At 37.2% G+C, this 22,121-nt stretch overlaps 2 long non-coding RNA genes across 19 annotated transcripts in view; one reads left to right on the forward strand and one right to left on the reverse strand.

Annotated features, from left to right (window-relative positions):
- LOC144297418 (uncharacterized) overlaps positions 1–22,121 on the reverse strand; it is a 187,931-nt gene that overhangs the window by 100,835 nt on the left and 64,975 nt on the right. For 9 of the 11 annotated variants that reach the window (XR_013364488.1, XR_013364489.1, XR_013364490.1 and 6 more), the window contains 3 exons: positions 3,486–3,566; positions 2,493–2,642; positions 1,657–1,863 (listed from right to left, as the gene is read on the reverse strand). This is a non-coding gene — a long non-coding RNA (uncharacterized LOC144297418). Of the gene's footprint in view, positions 1–1,656; positions 1,864–2,492; positions 2,643–3,485; positions 3,567–20,183; positions 20,518–22,121 lie in introns of those variants that run through there. The other 2 variants (XR_013364493.1, XR_013364450.1) reach the window with 2 other exon arrangements.
- The window catches only part of LOC144297448 (uncharacterized), a 79,403-nt gene continuing 77,834 nt past the window's right edge, over positions 20,553–22,121 (forward strand). For all 8 annotated transcript variants that reach the window (XR_013364504.1, XR_013364509.1, XR_013364505.1 and 5 more), the window contains exon 1: positions 20,553–20,690. This is a non-coding gene — a long non-coding RNA (uncharacterized LOC144297448). The remainder of the gene's footprint in view (positions 20,691–22,121) is intronic.

Raw genomic sequence — 22,121 nt, forward strand, 5'->3', positions numbered from 1 at the left:
TTCATGACTAAAAACAATATGATTCTTGTTTCTAAGAATGTCCATTTCAAGGAAATGGCAGGACCATTTATGGTTAAGCCTAATATAAAACCTTCCAGAAGGACACACAGCTTTGACCCCTGAGACTGTGAAACATAACAAAAAGCAAACAAGCAACACAAAAATGTCCAGCATATTACAAACCACCTTGACAATCTTAACTACATATTTGCTATGCCAATTTTGTGTATTTCATAAAAAAATGCCTTTCCACCATCAGTGAATTTATTTTTAACATACATTTTTTTCTTTTCCTTTCTTCTATTTTGTTCCCGTCAGTAGACCAGTAAGAGTCTCAGAATTCTATTTTTTTTAGGTGTTACCAAAACATCCAACACAGGTTTAATTTATTACAAAGTGTCCTAAAGCATCAGGACATGGTGATCCAGAGATGGGCCCCACCAGCTGTGACAAGTGAAAGGTACCATATCTCTTTGTCTCACTCTGGTTGGGTTTGGCCATATCGACCTCTTAGCCTCATTCTTCTTTTTTCTTAATTTATTTTTTTATTGGTGTTCAATTTGCCAACATATAAAATAACACCCAGTGCTCATCCCATCAAGTGCCCACCTCAGTGCCCATCACCCAGTCACCCCCACCCCCCACCCTCCTCCCTTTCTACCACCCCTAGTTCGTTTCCCAGAGTTAGGAGTCTCTCATGTTCTGTCTCCCTTTCTGATATTTCCCACTCATTTTTTCTTCTTTCCCCTTTATTCCCTTTCACTATTTTTTTAAATACCCCAGATGAATGAGACCATATAATGTTTGTCCTTCTCCGACTGACTTATTTCACTCAGCATTATACCCTCCAGTTCCATCCACGTCGAAGCAAATGGTGGGTATTTGTTGTTTCTAATGGCTAATATTCCATTGTATACATAAACCACATCTTCTTTACCCATTCATCTTTTGATGGACACCAAGGCTCCTTCCACAGTTTGGCTATTGTGGACATTGCTGCTATAAACATCGGGGTGCAGGTGTCCCAGCATTTCACTGCATCTGTATCTTTGGGGTAAATCCCAAGCAGTGCAATTGCTGGGTCCTAGGGCAGGTCTATTTTTAACTCTTTGAGGAACCTCCACACAGTTTTCCAAAGTGGCTGTACCAGTTCACATTCCCACCAACAGTGCAAGACGGTTCCCCTTTCTCCACATCCTTTCCAACACTTCTGCGGTAGGACACTGGCTGGTAATTGTTGGCCTTGGGAACTGACCAGCAAGAGCATCTTCAGCCATGGAGATCTTTCTCTGTGATACATAGGCCTAGACTTCCCAGAATTCTCTCCATCCTAGCATTCCAGGGGGTAACGATTTCTGGGTAATCTCTGACTCCCTTATCTACTTTTGCTACCTGCCTGCCCCCTGAACTCTAAGAATATCCACAAAAACAAAGGAATTTTTCCCCTCTTTCCAAAATTACCTATGGTGCAATTTAGACAGATTGACGGAAATGAATTCCATATGGCACTGACAATTTTTATTCATTACGGTGTCTTCAAGAGTTAACAGATTCCTGCACAGAGTAGATGTTTAATGGTATTTTTGGAATAAGTAATGAGAAGATGCATTCATAAATTTTCCTGATTAATGTAGAATTTTTAAAAAGTGCACCTACCTTGCTATGTGCAGACCATCAATTTGATGGCACTTTCCATGTTGACAAAGTGGCATCACCAGGTAAAGCACCTACTCCCAGACTCCAGAATTGGCTTTCCTGTCTCACTTCCATCCATCGAGGCTCCAACAATGTTTGGAAAAACGGCTTCTTTCCATGGAATGGCCTTTTGCTTTGGCTATTCTTAGTCTTTAATGCCTTTTTTAGCTTAAAAAAGGAAATAATAATAGAAATAATTCTTTTTTTAAAGTATAAATAAAACCCAGACTCTCTAGAATAAACATCTCCAGCTGTATTGACTTTGTTTTAGACAAAAATCAAGCTCTCTCTTGACTTTGAACTTTCTTCTCTGTGTTTTCCTGTATTTCTTTTCTGTTTATATGTTTATTTGTTTTTTCATGATTGGCTCCTCTTGTTTATGTGGGTCTCTACTTCACTGTAATCTTTTCTGAGAAACTTACTAGTAGATTGGGGTATCCCTCTGCTACATATCCCTCCTTTCTGACTCCATCTTTTTAAACAGAAATTATCCATATAATTTTTTTCTCTTGTTTACTACTCAGTCCCCAGTGTCTAGCACCATGACTGACTCATAGAAGAAATTCAATAATTATTTGTCAACTCAATCAACAAAGGGATGAATTTATAAAATACATAAGGTGGCCTGAAATATCCCTCCCTACTTTCAGATTTCCTGACAACCTGATGCACCAGATAGTATTAACTTTTCTACTTCAAAGAGGGCTGCCAGGAAGTGCCCAGACTTCAGATTTCATGAACTTTGTAAGAAAGGCCCAAAGGTAGTGATCTGAGATAATAGAAAGGAACTTGCTTACTTATAGGCTAAGAGCTTGAGAAGGTACATGAATTGCTGCCCATTTTACCAAATCTGAGAGAGATGATTGGTGAAAAATTGGCTTCATTCAGAAGGCTGCACTGATCAGCAAGATTTACTGACTGCCATTAGGAGTCTGAAGTGGAAATTCCTGCAAACAATAACAGATTGATAATGAAATATTGATCGGGGATGCACATTGCAGGGCAATTCTATCCATTTCTTCATGGAACCGGCAGGATCCTCAGGCTGGAAGGAGGGTCTGGAGTGGCATCTGTAACATTTCCCTCCTCCAAGGCTGATAGTGATGCTTATTTGGAGCTGTCTGGAAAGTATGACAGTTTCTAACTTTCTTTGGACCCTTAGGATCTCTGTTTCTTCTCTGTTTCTTCTTGTCCTTTCCCCTTCTCTCCTTAAATATGGCTTTGAGAATTAGATACTGTGGCCTGGGAAAGGTTTGTGCAAAGCAAACTTTGAAATCAATCAATCAGGCTGGTTCCATGCGTGGTTGTAGATCAGGGATGACTCTGTCAGCCCGCTCAGCCATTATTTACATCAGAGATCACTTCCTCTACTTTCCTTCTGGCTCAAACCCACCTGAATCCTGGGTACATGGAGCACTTTTGCAGATGGTACTGCCTTTTGGCCGGAGAACTAATCAGACAGCCCTGGTGCTACCAATCCGTTTGCCTTGCCACAGAATGGATAATTTGCAAGCAACAAGAGTCTGGGCTGTCACCAACTATCTCCTTCACTTCTTCATCCTCCTTATTGCTGTCAACACTGGGATATTTGTCATCTGGGGATAGAGAGAAATGCATTTCTTCTCAGAAGCCAGTGTGATAAGGAATGAGGTACACTGGCCTTAAGAGCCATGAGATGTGTTGTTGGAACCTGATGCTCCCTCTTCTAAACTTTGAAACGTCACATTACCATGTGATAGAAAAAGCAAGAATTGCATGGTCCTGGCTTAAATTTTAGTTCTGTCACTTACCATCAGAGAGAAGTTTCTTTTCCCCAGGACATAATTATCTTGACTCAAAAATAAAGTTATAATCCCTACGTTGCAAGGTTTCTGTAAAAAATAAATAAATAAATAAATAAATAAATAAATAAATAAATGGATGCATAGCATATTACTTGGAGCTCTGCATTGAGTCTCAGTTTTGTAATCTGTAAAAGAGGGAATGTCGGCCTGCTACAACCTTCTATATGCTACCTGAATGTAGAGGGCACTTCATTATTTCACAGAATTACTGAGAGGATTATGTCAGAATACAAACATGTGTGCTATGCAGTGAGAAGTTGTAGGTGCACAAAATGTAGTGATTGTTTCCCCAGGTGGCTTCTAAAGATGAGAAACTGGCTATGATATTACTGACCTATACAAAGAGTATCACATTGGTGAAGTGGACCAACCATGGGAATCAAGTTGAAAACCAGCTATGAATTAAACTTGAATCCCCTCTGAGTAGAGAAACCCTGGATACATGACTCATAGGGCTGCACCTCCACAAAGCTAAAAAATGAATGGGCTTGGAGGCATGGTGGATAATAGGACAGGCAGGACAGAAAGGGAGATAGATTCTTAAAAGCTTCATGGGGATGAGGCTAGTTCAATAGAAAGGTTTAGCAGTACCCATTATTAAATAAAATTAGTTCGAGTCTGAGTTAAGCTGATCCAAGGGCCCCACTTCCTCTGTGGGAAGTATATGCTCTCCTAATTCCCTGAAGTCCATAGGGTTATATTACAAACACACTCTGTACTACAAAGGCTGTTTATGCACTTCCTAAGCTCTGCTCCCAAATCTTTGACATTTCCATCTAATCTTGACAATTTTGACTTGCTTTTTTTCTGGTAGGATATAACAGATGACAGACAAATATTCCTACTACAATTGCTAGGAGGGGAAAAGGTATACTGAAAAAAATTTTTTAAATATTTTAGAGAGCTAGGAAAGCAACACAGACCAGATAAACTAAAATTCAAGAGAGAGAAGAGCTCTACCTAGGTGAGCTGAAGATCACCAGCAATATATTTCCCCTGGGCCATTTTCTGATTCTAAATGTAGGCCAGATTGGGATAAAAGGATAACACCAGAAGAAAAGAAACCAGTGAGAGCCTTGGTGCTTGCACAGCACTAGATTAATGGATTGAAACCTAGCTGAGTCTGAAAGCGTGGCTTGTTTTCCTCATGGGTAAGTCATTGGATTTTTTTTAAGACCTTATTCTTTTTAGAGTAGTTTTAGATTCACAGTAAAATTGAAAGTACAGAGATTCTGTGTACACCTTACACTCCCACACATGCACAGCCTCCCCCATTATCAGCAACCCCACCAGAGTGGTATATTTGATACAATTGATGAGCCTACACTGACACATCATCACCCAAAGTCCATAGTTTACATCAGGTGTTGTATATTCTATGGGTTTGGATGAATGTACATAAGTTTTTGAATTTTGGTTTGATAGGAGACTGGAGGTTTCATCTGGAAGATTCTCAAATAATAAAATTACCCATAGACACACAGTGTTTTATGTCTCTTTGGGTGGCAGACTGGCACAAACACATGTTCATCTCTTCCTCAAAATGTTTGAAGGTTTGAATATGTGTGGCAGAGGGGTTAAGGAGATAAACTTAAAAATTCCAAGGGCTATAACTTAAATCTTACAACCTTTCATTTCTTAGGAGACATAGACCTGCCATGCCTTTAAGTAGAATTTCAGAGTAACGAGGACCAACTTGAGACAGATCAAATTTTACTAAATCTGCCATTGTGTTCTCATTCAAATCAATCTCCCTTCAAATTGAAATGATCAGTTATTGATCCTTGCCAATAGAGAAAAGAGGAAAACCTCCTTGACAGACAACTACATTGTTTAGGTCCTCTAAAATTCTTTGAATATACAGTGTTTAACATTCAATGAAAAAATATGAGATTGGAGAAGAGGCAAAAATGTAACCCATCATAATTAAAATTTTAAAAAGAGATCCAGAGGTCATCTGAAAGTTGTTAGTAGATAAGTGTGGAATAAGTATGATGAAGATGTAGAAGAGTTAGCAGATAAGTGTAAAATAACTATGATGAACATATTAAGATAAAATTATCAACAAAATTGATGAAGAATATGAAACCTATCAACAGAAAATTGTAATTTACACAAAACAAAATTGAATGGATAATATATAACTGAAATATACAATATCTGAAATTAAGAACTCATTGGAAACTCATAGCAAACAACTTCCAAAACTTAGTGATTTAACAACTATTTATTATTTCTGACAATTGCACAGATCCATTGAGTATGAAGACTTGAGTCAGGCTCAGCTGATCTTGGGGAGGCCATGTCTAAGTTTGTAATATGCTGGTGGATTGGTTGGCTGTTGCCCTAGTTTGGGATGGCTTCACATTGATGTTTCACCTCTGCTCCTTGTAGCCTCTCAGATTCCAAATGCTATTCCAGAAGTGGCAGAAGTTCAAGACAGAGAGAAGTATGCAAGTCCTTCTGAGATCTTGGCTCAAGATTAATACACCATCACTTCTACTGCATTCTATTAAGCAGAGCAAGTTAAGGTCAACCCCAATGGAAATGTGGGGAAGCAGATTGAATTTCTTGAAGAGAGAAACTGCAAAATCATACTACAAAAACCATACAAGGAGGGGTTGAGAACTGAAGCCAGGTTTGCATTTAGTCTACCATGGACGAGGTTAATATCTGACTGGACACACCAGAAGGCAGCATCAGTAAACTGGAAGGAGGTCAATTGAAAATATTGGAAGTACAGTACTAGGAAAAAAATTAAAACAAAACAAAAGCAAACAAAACCAGAACAGAGTAAAGAAAGCATATGGGACACACTGAAGAGATGCAAAATATGTGTATTTAAAGTCTCAGATGGGAAGGAAAGAGAAAAAAGAGAGAATGGAGCAGAATAATATTTGAAGAGACAATGACCAAGAATTTTTCAAAGTGATAAAAGTTATCAACACAAACTCAAAAAGATCAACAAACCTCAAGCAAGATAAACAGAAAGAACACCATACTGATGGTATTTTCAATAGTCTGCAACAATTCAATATGCAAATGGAAAAAGTAATGAAACTTGACTCCTACATTATGCAGTACAGAAATTTTAGAATCAAACTTAATATAAATTATAAATATAGATGTTGAAGAAAACATAGAAGACTGTGTGCTTTAGCAGGGAAAACTTTCTTAAAACAGAAGAAGTTCTTGCCATAAATAAATACATAATTGATTGACCTCAGTGATATTAACTTCATTAAAAGACACCACCAGGTGCCTGGGTGGCACAGCTGGTTGGGCGCCCAAGTCTTGGTTTCAGCTCAGGTCAGGATCTTGGGGTTGTTAGATCAGGCCTTGCATTGGATTCCACACTTAGCACAGAGTCTGCTTGGGATTCTCTCTCCCTCTCCCTCTCTCCCTTCTCCTCACCTCACCCTACACTCTCTCTCTCTCTCTCTCTCTAAAATAAATAAATCTTTAAAAGAAAAAAAAAGGACACCCTTAAGAGAGTGAAAAGTAATCTGTAAACTGGGAGAAGATATTTGCACTGCATATATTTCATGAAAGACATGAATAAAAAAATTCAGAATAAGAAAAATGACCAAATAAGAAATCCTTTACATGTAACCCCACCTCAACAATAAGTTTTGCATCCATCCATGGACAAAATACCTTCATGAGAGCTTTGGGATCTGTGTAGGAGACTGTAAAACCTCAATGCTGTGCAGAAACAAAAAGAGTTATTTGAGGAAAACACACAACCAGGTAGCTGACTCACCAAACTTTGTCCAGACTAGAGGAAGGCAAATAGTTTTGTACCCCTGAGAACTTGGCTACAGTCACCATTTGGTTTGGGGAACAGATCAGCACCATATGCCAAGGGAGCTGGGGGGAGTTGTAGCCACCCATATACTGGGTAGTACACATAGGCTTTGTGTCAAACCCTTCACAAGAGATGAAGAAGATCACTATAGAGTGATGAAGAGGTCAATAAATCAAAAATAGATAACAATTATATGCACATGACTATATACACACCCAACATTATACACCTAGATGTTTATTTTATTTATTTATTTATTTATTATTTATTTATTTATTCATGGCAGAGAGAGAGAGAGAGAGAGGGAGAGAAAACAGTGCAAAAGTAGTGGGGGACTTCAATATTCCACTTTCAACATTGGATAGAGCATTGATACAGAAAATTAATAAGGATACTGCATACCTGAGTAGTAATACAAACCAAATAGTCTTAATAGACAAACACATTCCATCCTGCAGCATTAAAATACACATTTTTTAGGATCCCTGGGTGGCTCAGCAGTTTAACACCTGACTTTGGCCCAGGGTGTGATCCTGGAGTTCCGGGATCAAGTCCCATATCAGGCTCCCTGCGTGGAGCCTGCTTTTCCCTCTGCCTCTCTCTCTCTCCCGCTCTCTCTCTACCTCTCTGTCCCTCATGAATGAATAAATAAATAAAATCTTAAAAAAATAAGTAAAATAAAATACACATTTTTCTTAAGCACACATGGAACATTCTCTATGATGGACCCTATGCTAGGCCAAAAAGCAAACCTTTTTGGGATTTAAGAAGAGTGAAATAATATTTAATAAACTTTAAGAAGAGTGAAATAATATTTAATAAACTTTTCTGATCACAATGGTAAAAACCTAGAAAGCAATAACAGAAGAAGAGCTGAACAATTCACAAATTTGTGGAAATCAAACAGCACACTTCTCAACAACCGATGGGTCAAAGAGCAATCAAAAAGGAAGTCAGAAAATATCTTGAAATCAGAGGAAATAAAAACCCAACACAACAAATCTTATGGGATGCAGAAAAAGCAGTGTTAGTGGGGACTTTTGGAGCTAAATGCTTACATTAAGAAAAAAGAATTCAAATAAACATACTAACTTTACACCTCAAGGAGTTAAAAAAAGAAACTAAGTTCAAAGTTAACTGAAGGAAGGAGATAACAAATAACAGCAGAAATAAGAGACTAAAAAAAAGACACATGTAAAAATCAATGAAAATAATATCTATTTTAAGATAAACAAAACTAATAAAACTTCAGCTAGAGAAACCAAGGTAAAAATAGAGAAAGTTCAAACAAAATTATAAATGAAAGAAGAAACATTACATGAGACACCACAGAAATACAACAAATCATGAGACTACTATGAACAATTATATGCAGGCAAATCAGATAATCTAGAAGAAATGGATAAATTCCTCGAAACATACAACTTACCAAAACTGAATCATGAAGAAATAAAAAATCTTAAATGATCAATAAAGACAGAAATTGAAGCAGCAATTTTTTAAAAAAGTCTCCCCATCAAAGAAAAGCACAGGACCAGATCATTTCACTGGTAATTCCACCAAACATTTAAAGAAGAAATGTCAATCCGTCTGAAAGTCTTCCACAAAATCAAAGAGGACGGAATTCTCCCAAACTCATATTATGAGGCCAGAATTACCCTTACACCAGACTCAGAAAACTATAGGCCAATACCCCTGATGAATATAAATGCAAGCATTCTCAGCAAAATTCTAGCAACCCAAATTCAACTACATATTAAAATGAATATATACCATCATCAATTGGGATTTATTACTAAGATGGAAGGATGGGTAAACATGCACAAATCAATAAACATGATAGACCATATAGATAGAATGAATAATAAAAGTCATATGATCCTCTTAATAAATACAGAAAAAGCACTTGACAAAATTTAACACCATTTCATGATAAAAGCTCTGAATAACAACAACAACAAAAAGAATGCACCTCAACTTAATAAAGGCTGTATATGACTAGCTCACTGCTAACGTCATACTCAAAGGTGAAAAGCTGAAGTTTTTTTTCTCTAAAATCAGGAACAAGACAAGGATGCCTACTCTCATCACCCTTATTTAGAATAATACTAGAAATCCTAGTTCAGCAACTGGACAAGAAAGAAAAATTAAAGGCAATCAAATCAGAAAGGAGAAAACAATATCATCTCTGTTTTCAGATGATGTAATATCATATATAGAAACTCTAAAGATTCCCCCCCAAAATGTTAAAACTCATGAATGAGTTCAGTAAAGTTGCACGATACAAAATCAACATACAGAAATAAGTAGTATTTCTATTTACTAACAAAATATCTAAAAAAGAAAAAACACTCTTCCATTAACATTAGCATCAAAAATAATAAAATAAGGGCAGCCTGGGTGGCTCAGCGGTATAACGTCGCCTTCAGTCCAGGGTGTGGTCCTGGAGACCAGGGATCAAGTCCCATGTCAGGCTCCCTGCATGGAGCCTGCTTCTCTCTCTGCTTGTGTCTCTTCCTCTCTCTCTCTCTCTCTCTCTCTGTCTCTCATGAATAAATAAAAAAAACTTAAAATAATAATAATAATAATAATAATAATAATAAGTAATTAGGAAAACATTTGATCAAGGAGTGAAAGATATTTACACTAAAAACAATAAAATATTAATGAAAGAAGCTGAAGAAGATACAAGTAAATGGAAACATATCCCAGGTTCACGGATTAGAAGAATTAATATTGTTGAAATATTCATACTATCCAAAGCCATTTACAGATTCTGTGCAAATCCATCAAACTCCAGTGGTGTTTTTCACAGAAATAGGTAAAGCAATCCTAAAATTTGTATGGATTCACAACAGATACTGAAGAGCCAAAGCAAGTGTGAGAAATAAGAATAAAACAATAGGCATTACACTTCCTGATTTCAAACTCTACTACAAAGTTATAGTAATCAAAACAGTATGGTACTGGCATAAAAACATACACACAGATAAATGGAATGGAATTGAGATCCTAGAAATAAACCCCACATATATAGGCAACTAACATTTGACAAGGAAACTGACAATTCTTAGGGAAAAGAAGAGTTTCTTCAATAGATGGTTCTGGGAAAAGTGGAGATTAATATGCAAAAGAATGAAATCGAAGCCCTGTCTTACACCATAGAAATTAACTTGAAACAAATTGAAAAGTTAAATGTAAGGTCTGATACCATAAAATCCTAGAAGAAAATACAGGGCAAAATCTTGACCAGCAGTCTTGGCAACAATTTGTTGGACACTAACCAAAAGTACAAGCAACAAAGGCAAAAAATAAACAAGAGGGACTTCATCAAGCTAAAAAGCTCTGCTCAGCTGAAGAACCAATTAACAAAATGACAAGGCAACCTACAAAATGGGAGAAAATATTTGCAAACAATATATCTGATAAGAGGTTAACATAAAAAAAAATATATAAGGAACTCATATGGTTCAGTAATGGAATCCCAAGCAATCTGATTTAAAACTGGGCCAAAGATCTGCACTGACATTGCTGCAGAGAAGACATATGGATCATTACCAGGTACATGCAGAGATGCTCAATAACATTGATTACCAGGGAGGTACAAGTGAAACCATAATGAACTAACTCCTCACACCTGTTAGAATGGTCAGTATCAAAAAGTTGAGAGATCACAAATGTTGGTGAGAGTATCCAAAAGCAACCAATCTGAATGGCCTAGATAGAAGTATCAGTCTATCCTTTTGCTTAGGTCAACAGAAATCAAGTAAGTAAACACCATGCTGAAAAGAATGATTCCAGTCTTTCTCAAGAAGTCAACCTCTGGTCAAAGATGGTCTCTCTAGATTTGCAGTATCATATGAAATGCTACTGCTTAGGGTTGCTATACAGAGAAACTTTCACTGTTTCATGCAAGACCTAAATACTGAAAAACAAACTTTTGTGATATTGGAAATCAGGCCTATTTTGGGAGTCCAAAGACTGGAGTCTAACTTCATTTTGATATGAAAACCAACTACATGATCTTCAATTATTTCTACTCTATTATTTGAGCCTAAGATTGCCTTCCTATGAAATTCAGAAGTACTTTTTTTCATTTTTCTAAACAGCAGAATTTTTTTTTCCAAATTATTTTTTTAAATATAAAATTATGAAACTGAGATCCATTTTGGTTGATGGTTAGATGGTGTTATGGCCTAAACACTGTCCTCCAGTCTCCCATTTCATCCTTCAACTATCCAAAGAACACAGTTGAAAACCCATTGGAACTAGATAACACTGGCATTCGAGATGAAAGAGAAATCTCAAAGGCATTGACAAGATAGGCTTACTTATCACTTTGAATTTTAGTCATATTCTGTTTCAGCCACAGTGCTCAGAAGAGGCAATATTATTCCTTTTCATGTTCCCAGAGATCCCTGGTTATAGTGCACCTACTACCTTAAGCTTCACAAGAAACACTGTACAGAAAGAGGAAGACTATAATGGAAGGCAAAATTGGTCTTAGAAGTCCTTTTTCCTGTGCTTCCACTTCTTTGCCCTTTCTCTTCTAAAACTTGATACAGCACCACATTATCACATCCTTGGTTCCCCCATCACAATCCTCTGGGTCACCATGTATACTCTCAAGGATCTAATTGGTGTTGACATATAAAGACTGTATTAATAATGTTAGTTATGACATCAGGAATAATAAGTAAAAATATATAGATAGTATAGTGGAAGGGGCTTTAAAGGCAGTCGTCTTGGACCTTGGCTTTGCTGGGTGGTCTTGACAAAGATAATATAACTCTCCAAGTGACTTTCATCATTTTCAAAATAGGAAAAATAAACGTGTAGAATGCTACATGGAGTAAAGTTAGCATATATGAAGTACTTCATGTCATATTTTACACATAGCCTGCATTATAAAAATGATAATAGATTGAATTAATTTATACTAACATGTATAATTAGACAATCTTAAACTTTCCATGGGACTTTTATTTCAGAAAGAATATTGGACTATCTGAGTCATGGTTTTCTGACATATGGTAGAATTGCTTTAATGGGAACTGGGAGTTTGCCAGTAGACCCCTTAATCTTAAAAACACCTCATTTGTGGAGGTTGCTAGGGAAAGGCAATTCATAAATGCCAGATTGTCATCAGACAGCTATTTCAAAAGCTTCAATGAAAGACATGACTCCAGAAGTGAACTTTAAGGGCAACACCAACTTCTGTGATTCCTGTCAATCTATTAATTTTGCCCAAATTATTGTATTATAGTCACATGGTGGTTTAGACTATTCTCACTTGGAGAATTATTCTTCAGGGATTCTTAGAATCCATTACCGATTCCTGCTCCTTAAGACCTAGCAAAGGAGAAGTCATTCAATACAGATTGTATTTCCTTGACCTCATCTTCCCTCTGCCACTGAATGAGCTCAACGAAGCAGCACAAGTTCATGGTTACACATGACAGGTAACTGGAATCTGACGATTTCAGGCTTATGGCTCTGCAGTAAGAACATGAGCAAATTGAATAATTGTAATTAACCTCGGTTTACATAAAAGTAAATGGTATTAATAGGGTTGTTTCTTTGCCTAGTGTTAATTGTGAAGATTAAATGAATCAGTTCATTGGCATATGATAATGGCTCACCAAATGTCAGTAATTCTTGAAGAAAGAAAACTGGCCTAAAATCTGGATATAGGGGATATACTCTTGATATTTGACATATCAGATAAGGTTACTCTTTTTCATTTTGATTTCTTTGCCAAGTAAACAAAAAGTGGGGGAAATTTGGATTATATGATCTCAGAGATCCTTTTTATTTTAATTTTAAGATTTTGAATTTATCAAAACCAAAGATATTTCCAATGTTATAGAAAAAAATAGTTCTTCGAGGTCTCTGCTCTACTCTCAATTTTTTCAATTGAGATAGGCTTCAAATACAACTTTAGTGACTGGAAAGTATATATGCTAAATGTGATGCCTGATAAATCAATTTTCTGATCAACAAATATTTCCTTTCCATTCAATACACAAATATGACCTGGGTAGCTAAACCACTTATCTAACAAGTCATAATGTTTGATAAAGAAGGGGATTTAAAGTTTATTTCTTGAGAAAGACTGGGTCTTCAATTAGAAAATTGGAACCAAAGATCTTGAAAGATGAGACAGTTGAATGAGTCATAGGGGCAAGTCAAAGGCTTAAAGAAAAAGAGTTGCATCCAGTGCCACTGATAAAACTCTGTAGATGTGTCAGAGACAATGTAGGTAATCTCTGAGAAGTCAAGGAAAATGGGGGTTATGTCAAAAGACTAAAGAAATGGATGACAGGGAAGAAAACTAGTATGCAGTAAGGACCTATTGCATGGCAGGTATTTCACATGCTTGATTTCAGAAAAATCCATTTTTAGTAGGAAGAATCTAAAGATCAATGAGACTGTGTGACTTGCCTAACAGAATATAGCTAGTAAGCAGCTGAACTAGAATTTTAACTCAGGCCTGTCTACCTGCACAACCCATGAACTTCCATTAACATCTTATTCATACATTTATGTATTCCTTCCTTCAATCATTCAACAGTGTCAGGCAATGAGATTAAAGTGGTGACCCAGGCAGGCATGAACTCAGTGTGCCTGGAGCTTACTGTCTGGTAGAAAGCAGAGCCAAAATCAAATAAATAAATGAGTTTAAACAATTATGGTAAATGATACTTTAAAAATAGCTTCTAATTATAAGTTTATCATGTCATTGATCATTTAATAAATATATTTATAAATAATTACAGCAAATCTACAGAGGGAACAGGCAGGATGTTGAGACCAAGCATAAAAGGTGTTGTGAGCACGAATTGTTTTAAGATGAGAGATCATACCTCTTGGAGGAGGTAAGATCAGTGCCAAAAACTCCAGCATGAGAATGAATCAGTCATGTAAAGGGCGGGGAGAGGAACATACATACCGTGCCTTCTCAGTCCAAAGCAAGCAAGGCAAGGTCAACTACATCAAAATTCTGCAGTGTGTTATGGTGTGGGTAGCTTAAGGGAATTTACAAAAGATCACATTATACTATCTAGGTCCAGAGGAGCCTGGGTGGCACAGTGGGGTCAGCCTCTCACTCTTGGTTTCAACTCAGGTCATGATCTCTGGGTGGTGAGACCCGGCTGGAGTCAGGCTCCATGCTCAGTGTAAAGTCTGCTTCAGACTTTCCCTGTCTACCTCTGTTCCTTTCCCTGCCTCCATCTCTCTAAAATAAATAAATATCTCTTTAAAAAAACAAAGAAAATAGCACAAAAAACTACCTAAGTTATCCCGATAGAGAGTTGTGCCAAATTCATGGTTTTTTTTCTTTTCTTTGTATGCTTGTTTGTTCATTTTTTCTTATTTTCATTCATTTTTTTTCAGTTTAGTTAGTTGAAAAATGAAAAGAATGCTAAAGCTGTTTTAGCTTTACGAATATACTAGAGGCAATTTCTCATGACATACTTGCAAAAAATATGATTGAATTGAGACTATGATGTTATACAATGACTGAACTGGTTAGGCATCCATTGTGAAACATATTGATGGCTCTTGAGGTGGACGAAAGGTTCTCTAGAGCAGAGCAGTGGGATTCAACCTGTTTTGTTAAATGTATTCATCCAAGTATTGCATGGAAACCCATAAAGTATGTTTCACAAATTACTATCAGATGACTAGATTTCCTCAATGGCTGGGGCAAATGTTCTAAAACATTCTAAAATGTTTTAGAATTGTTACACTCTATGTAAACAAAAATAATAAAAATAAAGTGGAAAATAAGAGGATTCCTATAGTCATGTTAAACACAATTGATTTTACAAATGCAGAAGTAGGGTGATCTGGTTGAGGTCAGGTCATGTGAATTCTACAAGTCTGCTTTGTCAGAAGCTTAAGCAAGTCAACTGTGCCGTAGGTGATGAACTGACACCTCGACTCTCAAGACTCTTGTAGTGGGAACAAGTCAGAGATATCTACTCCATTGTGCTCAGTTCTGAACACTTCCCTTTAAGAGAGCAATGTGGAGTTTAATAAGTTCTTTATAGATCTTGAATACTAGCCTTTTATTTGATATGTCATTTGCAAATATCTTCTCCCATTCTGTAGGTTGTCTTTTAGTTTTGTTGATGGTTTCTTTTGCTGTGCAGAAGCTTTTTATCTTGATTAAGTCCCAGTAACTCATTTTTGCTTTTGTTTCCCTTGCCTTCATAGATGTATCTTGCAAGAAGTTGCCGTGGCCAAGTTCAAAAAGGGTGTTGTTCTCCTCTAGGATTTTGATGGATTCTTGTCTCACATTTAGATCTTTCATCCATTTTGAGTTTATCTTTGTGTATGGTGTAAGAGAATGGTCTAGTTTCATTCTTCTGCATGTGGCTGTCCAATTTTCCCAGCACCATTTATTGAAGAAACCATCCTTTTTCCAGTGGATAATCTTTCCTGTTTTGTCAAATATTAGTTGACCATAGAGTTGAGGGCCCATTTCTGGATTTTCTATTCTGTTCCATTGATCTATGTGTCTGTTTTTGTGCCAGTACCACACTGTCTTGATGATCACAGATTCGTAGTCCAACCTGAAATCTGGCATTGTGATGCCCCCGGCTCTGGTTTTCTTTTTCAATATTCCCCTGGCTATTCGGGGTCTTTTCTGATTCCACACAAATCTTAAGATTATTTGTTCCAACTCTCTGGAGAAAGTCCATGGTATTTTGATAGGGATTGCATTAAATGTGTAAATTGCCCTGGGTAGCATTGACATTTTCACAATATTAACAAACAATCCAATCATGAAATGGGCAAAAGACATGAACAGAAATTTCACAGAGGAAAACCTAGACATGGCCAACAAGCACATGAGAAAATGCTCTGCATCACTTGCCATCAGGGAAATACAAATCAAAACCACAATGACATACCACCCCACACCAGTGGGAATGGTGAAAATTAACAAGACAGGAAACAACAAATGTTGGAGAGGATGTGGAGAAAGGCAAACCTTCTTGCACTGTTGGTGGGAGTGTGAACTGGTACAGCCACTCTGGAAAACTGTGTGGAGGTTCCTCAAAGAGTTAAAAAAAGATCTGCCCTGTGACCCAGCAATTGCACTGCTGGGGATTTACCCCAAAGATACAGATGCAGTGAAACACCGGGACACCTGCACCCCAATGTTTATAGCAGCAATATCCACAATAGCCAAACTGTGGAAGGAGCCTTGGTGTCATCAAAAGATGAATGGATAAAGAAGATGTGGTCTATGTATACAATGAAATGTTATTCAGCCATTAGAAATGACAAATACCCATCATTTTCTTCAACATAGATGGAACTGGAGGGTATTATGCTGAGTGAAGTAAGTCAGTCAGAGAAGGACAAACATTATGGTCTCATTCATTTGGGGAATATAAAAGATAGTGAAAGGGAATAAAGGGGAAAGGAGAGAAAATGGATGAAAATATTAGTGAAGGTGACAGAACACAAGAGACTCCTAACTCTGGGAAATGAACAAGAGGTGGTGGAAAGGGAGGTGGGCCAGGGGTTGGGGTGACTGGGTGATGGGCACTGAGGGGGGCACTTGGCGGGATGAGCACTGGGTGTTATGCTATATGTTGGCATATCGAACTCCAATAAAAAATACTTACCAAAAAAAAAAAAGGAAGGAATCAGAGAGGGAGACAAACCATAAGAGATTCTTAATCACAGGAAACAAACTGAGGGTCCCTGAAGCGGGGGATAAAGGGGTAACTGGGTGATGGGCATTGAGGAGGGGATGTGATTTCATGAGCACTGGGTGTTATATAAGACTGATGAATCACTGAACCCTACCTCTGAAACTAGTAATACACTCTATGTTGATTAATTAAATTTAATTTAAAAAATTAAAATAAAAAAATAACCGCAATGTGGAAAAGTTATAAATGTTCAAGAGCTCAGCTATTCAATTGTATTACTGTCATTTCTGCTTAGGGCCTATGTAGCCTGCTGCTTTTATTATAACATTCTGCCTTCTGAATTTTGTATGTTTGGATCCCTTTTTGGAATGCACACTTAAATGTAAATGAGACTTCCTCAGAGCACTTTTCTAACTGTATTATCAAAAATTAACCACCTAACTAACCACCCCCACACACATTAGTTACGCTCTAATATGTTATCCAATTTTATTTTCCCCATTTTACATTTACATGGAATTATCTCCTGTATCTATGGAATTATCACCTGTATTTTGGTGTTTGAAATGAAAGAATTTCTAATTTCTACTAAATGTGGAAGGATAAAGGCAGGGTTTGGTTATCTTGTCTTTCTCCCTATGCTACAACAGAGAAGTGCTCAAAATAAATTTGTTTGAAAATGAATCATGTAAAGAACAAGTGAGGAAATTGCTAACTTTAAATTGGACTAAAGCGTTATAGCAGAGTTGCCTGCAAATGTATGAAGAACCATCATGGGAAATAAAGGGAACTGTGGTACAGGAATTACACCAGAGACACACTGAAGATTCGTAAGTAGAATTAAAAAAATTAATTTTTTATTCAAGTATAATTAACATACAGTGTTATATTAGTTCCAGGTGTCCAATGTAGTGATTCAACAATTCTACGCATTTCTCAGTGCTCATCAAGATAAATGTCCTCTTAAATCCCCTTTATCTATTTCCCCTATCCTCCACTCACCTCCCCTCTGGCGACCACCAGTTTTTTCTCTGTATTTAAGAATCTTGGTTTTTTTTTGTTTATATGTTTTTACTTTGTTTTGTTTCTTAAATTCTATGTACAAGTGAAATTAAAGCAAGAACAACACAGAAATAATCCAATTAAAAAACGGGCAGACAACCTGAATAGACACTTTTCCAAAGAAGACATACAAATGGCCAACAGACACATGAAAAAATGCTTAGCATCACTAAAAATCAGGCAAATGCAAATCAAAACCACAATGAGATATCACCTTACACCTGTCAGAATGGCTAAAATAAAAAATAAATAAAAAATAAACCATGAGAAATACCAAGTGTTGGCAAGGATGTAGTGAAAAAGGAACATTTGTGCACTGTTGGTGGGAATGCAAATTGGTGTGGACACTTTGGAATATGGTATGGAGCTTCCTCAGAAAATTAAAAATAGAATTACCATATGATCCAGTAATTCTACTACTGGGCACTTACCCAAAGAAAACACAACCACTAATTTGAAAAGATATATGCACCCCTATGTTTATTGCAGAATTATTTATGATACATAGATGGTATAGATAGATACATAGAGAGATAGATAGAATATTACTCAGCCACAAAAAAGAATGAGATCTTGCCATTTGCAACAACACAGATGGACCTAGACAGTTTGATGCTAAGTGAAATAAGTCAGTCAGAGAAAGATAAATACCATATGGTCTCATTTTGACTCAGAATTAGGAAGATCTTCCTGCAAATTTGGTCTACAACAGTGTAAGCAGCATGAAGTTGTGAGAGTCACATTATATTCAAACAAAGAGAAATTATGTGGTCGTGCATTGGAGAAATCACACAACACAGCCTTGTATAGAAGGAAAGCTGAACTAAAGGATGTTTGAAGTCATATTAGGGGCACCTGGGTGGCTAAGTCAGTTAAGCATCTGCCTTCAGCTCAAGTCATGATCTCAGGGTCATGAGACTGAGCCCCACATTGGGCTCCTGGCTCAGTGAAGAGACTGTTTATCCCTCTCCTTCTGCCCCTTCCTTCTGCTTGTATGCTCTACTTTCCCTCCCTCCCTCTCTCTCTCAAATAAATGAACAAATAAAATCTTTAAAAGAAAATAAATTCACTTTAGTTGGAATTGTTTCTACATCTGTAACATCAGTAAAGATCCAGAGAAGCATTTGCTTTGTTCTGGCATTGAATCAAGCAGGAACTCCAACTCTGGAGATGAGCTTACAGTAAAGCTTAGACCCAAGAAAAGCTCCATTCACCTATAAGTTATATTTATTATTCTCTTATGTTACTAGTTTCACAAGCATACAGGGGAAAAAAAAAACATAGAATGGGTGAGGAGGGGAGCCTCATTTATAAAACCAGGATTCCAACATTCTGTTGAGCAAAGGCCCTAATTATTAATTAATAAGACAATTTCCCTAAGACATTATTTACCAGATTGGCTGTGTTAATGAGGATGTTTTGCATCTAATTTAGTGCACTGCAGTGAGGATTTTTATCACAAAAAGGACAAACCTTCTCTATATAATCAAAGCTCTTGTTAGCAGCAAACTTCTGGTAAATAATCACTCATTCCTAAATGGAAGCCACATGCAGCAAGCAATCTCTCCCAGGGGAAGGTGAGACTTTCAAGTGTGCATTTAATGTGAGCCACTCCCTCAGAAAATGCTCTGAGGACCCTATAGGTCCATCTTCCAGTGATTTCCAAGGTCTGCATAGCAGAACTCACCACTTGGCAGCCATCAACCTGAACTGACCTGAGTAGGCTACTATTTTGTTTGCATACAAATATGATTTTTAGGAGCTTCCAGATCACTCTCAATTGAATATTTCTCCAAGTAACACTCCACAGCACTTGCCCTACTCAGCACTGAAGTCAGGTAACAGTGCCATTATTCTTACTCAAGAGTTTCCAAACAGCAGGGTCTGCGCTGAGGTGTCAATTTCTACCCCCATTTAGCTCCAATTAGTTGGCAAGTCACTTGCATTTGACATTAATCTCTCAGCACATGGGGCTTCCAGAACTCAACCTCTTTGGTCTTACTACTTGAGTCCCATAACTAGAGACATGCTCAAGAATGTGAGATTCAAAATCAGTAAATTGGAAGGCTAACTGGAGTTCCTCTTCTCACTTCAACTCACCTGGCTTTGGCCCACGCAAGTATACTTCCTCGAAAATATTTCTTCTTTGGCACAGCTGGGATTGCTCTTTTGCTCTCCCATTCTCTCACTTCACACATTAAGATGATATTTTAAAACTTTACTTTAACAAATGACTTTTCTTTCTTTTCTTGGTTCTAAAACAAAGACTTCTAGAATCTTCTTTTTATTCCCTCTTATCCAAAGTGAAAACTACCACAGTATTACAAGAAACATATATAACTTCCCTTGGGCATAGGAAATGACTGCTTTGGACAGTAGAGAAGAGAGACAGTATATGGGGCAGAGGTTGGGTTATAAAGTCATATGTATGTGGGTTCAAATTCCAGTTCTGCTGCTGTGAGAATGTGGGCAAATTACTTAGCCTCATAAAGCATCAACATTCTCACCTAAAGAGAATGGTAATAATAGGTCCGCCTGGCAACATGGTTGAGGAGAGTCCATGAATTAATGAATGTAAAACATGGAGTAATACATGCTTGATACACAGTAAGTACTCAGTAATAACTAGCTGTTATGTTTTTATTATAAATAATATCATTATAATAACGTTAGCAGCAGAGCAAAGAGGCAGGCATCTATTTCTAGTGTTGTGTGTTGAGGTTGTTGTAAATCCAGAGATCTTGAGACAGCATCCACATTGTCCTTTTCTTGTAATGTCAGCAGCATAGCTAATTTTTGTGGTCTCACTTGGACCAAATCTTTCTACCATGGCTTCCACCTTCTGTCTTTTCCAATTTACCATCTAACTCATTTTTTTTCAACACTGCTACAACTATTTTCTTTAAGGACCCCATTTGATTGTTTTACTTTTTCATCTGTGATAGCTTCTAAGGTCTTTTCAAATACCATTGGATGCTGCCAGCATAACATTTGGGGTCCTGTAAAGTCTAGCCCCAAATAATTGCCTCCCAACTTCCATTTTAAGGCTAGAGAACCAATATAAAGATGCAACTTAATGTTGGTAGCATAGATAAGAAGCCATGGAGGAAATGAAGCCTAGTTCTACTTGGGGCTGATAAATTTCTTCTCCCCCTGCTTTCCTCTGTAGGATCAGGACTTCTAAAAAGGAAAAAGCACTTCTATTAAAAAGGAAAGGAGCACTTCTATTAACATAACTAAACTTCACTTCCTACAAGTTAAAAGTAAACTTAAAAGAGATCCCTACCACTGTTACCCATGTCTATGTCCTAAATATTTCACTTAACAAACACTATGGCATTCCAAAAAAGAATATACATTAATAGCATCATCTTCAGAAAGGCTTTGAAATTTACTACCTGCGACAAAGTTTATCTTCTCCCTCAATGCTGAGTGTCACAGATCTTTTTTCCTACCTACCTATTATATCACAAGTGCCCTGCTTTCTTACTGATCACCAGCAATTCTTGGAAGGGATTTAGGTTTTGCTGACCTATAATAATGACGTGTTAAAGAATTGAGTGAATGTGGTCCTCAGTGTCCAGGTGGCCCCTGGCACTGGGCTAACAAGCACTCCCTTTCTTATTTCTTGAGATGCTGTTCTAATAAACAACAAAGGCTTGCCCAAGTCTGGAGTATCAGAAGATGAGGGACTAGAAGGCTAAGTATAGACAGTGTTTCCTCTGGTAGTATTCTCTTCATTTGACTACTTGGTATGATGCCTTCATTTTAATCAAATGTGTGTCTGTTGAGAACATCCTATGTACTCTGTATTATACAGGACTGCACTGCCCTGGACAGGACTTTAAGATGAGGTCCTTTTGTTAGGCTTAGTAGAGCCTTCAACGCTACCCTAGGTTTTACTGAGAACATGAAGCTGTCTTCCATCACTAAAATTATAGGAGGAAGCATGGCATCTCCCAGAGTCAAACACCTTGTTCCCCACCCCCACTAAATTATTTCAGTTATACCCTAAAGACCCATTCCTTCTCTTCCCCA

This window comes from Canis aureus, chromosome 2 (genome assembly GCF_053574225.1).
Source record: "Canis aureus isolate CA01 chromosome 2, VMU_Caureus_v.1.0, whole genome shotgun sequence".
Classification (NCBI taxonomy): domain Eukaryota; kingdom Metazoa; phylum Chordata; class Mammalia; order Carnivora; family Canidae; genus Canis; species Canis aureus.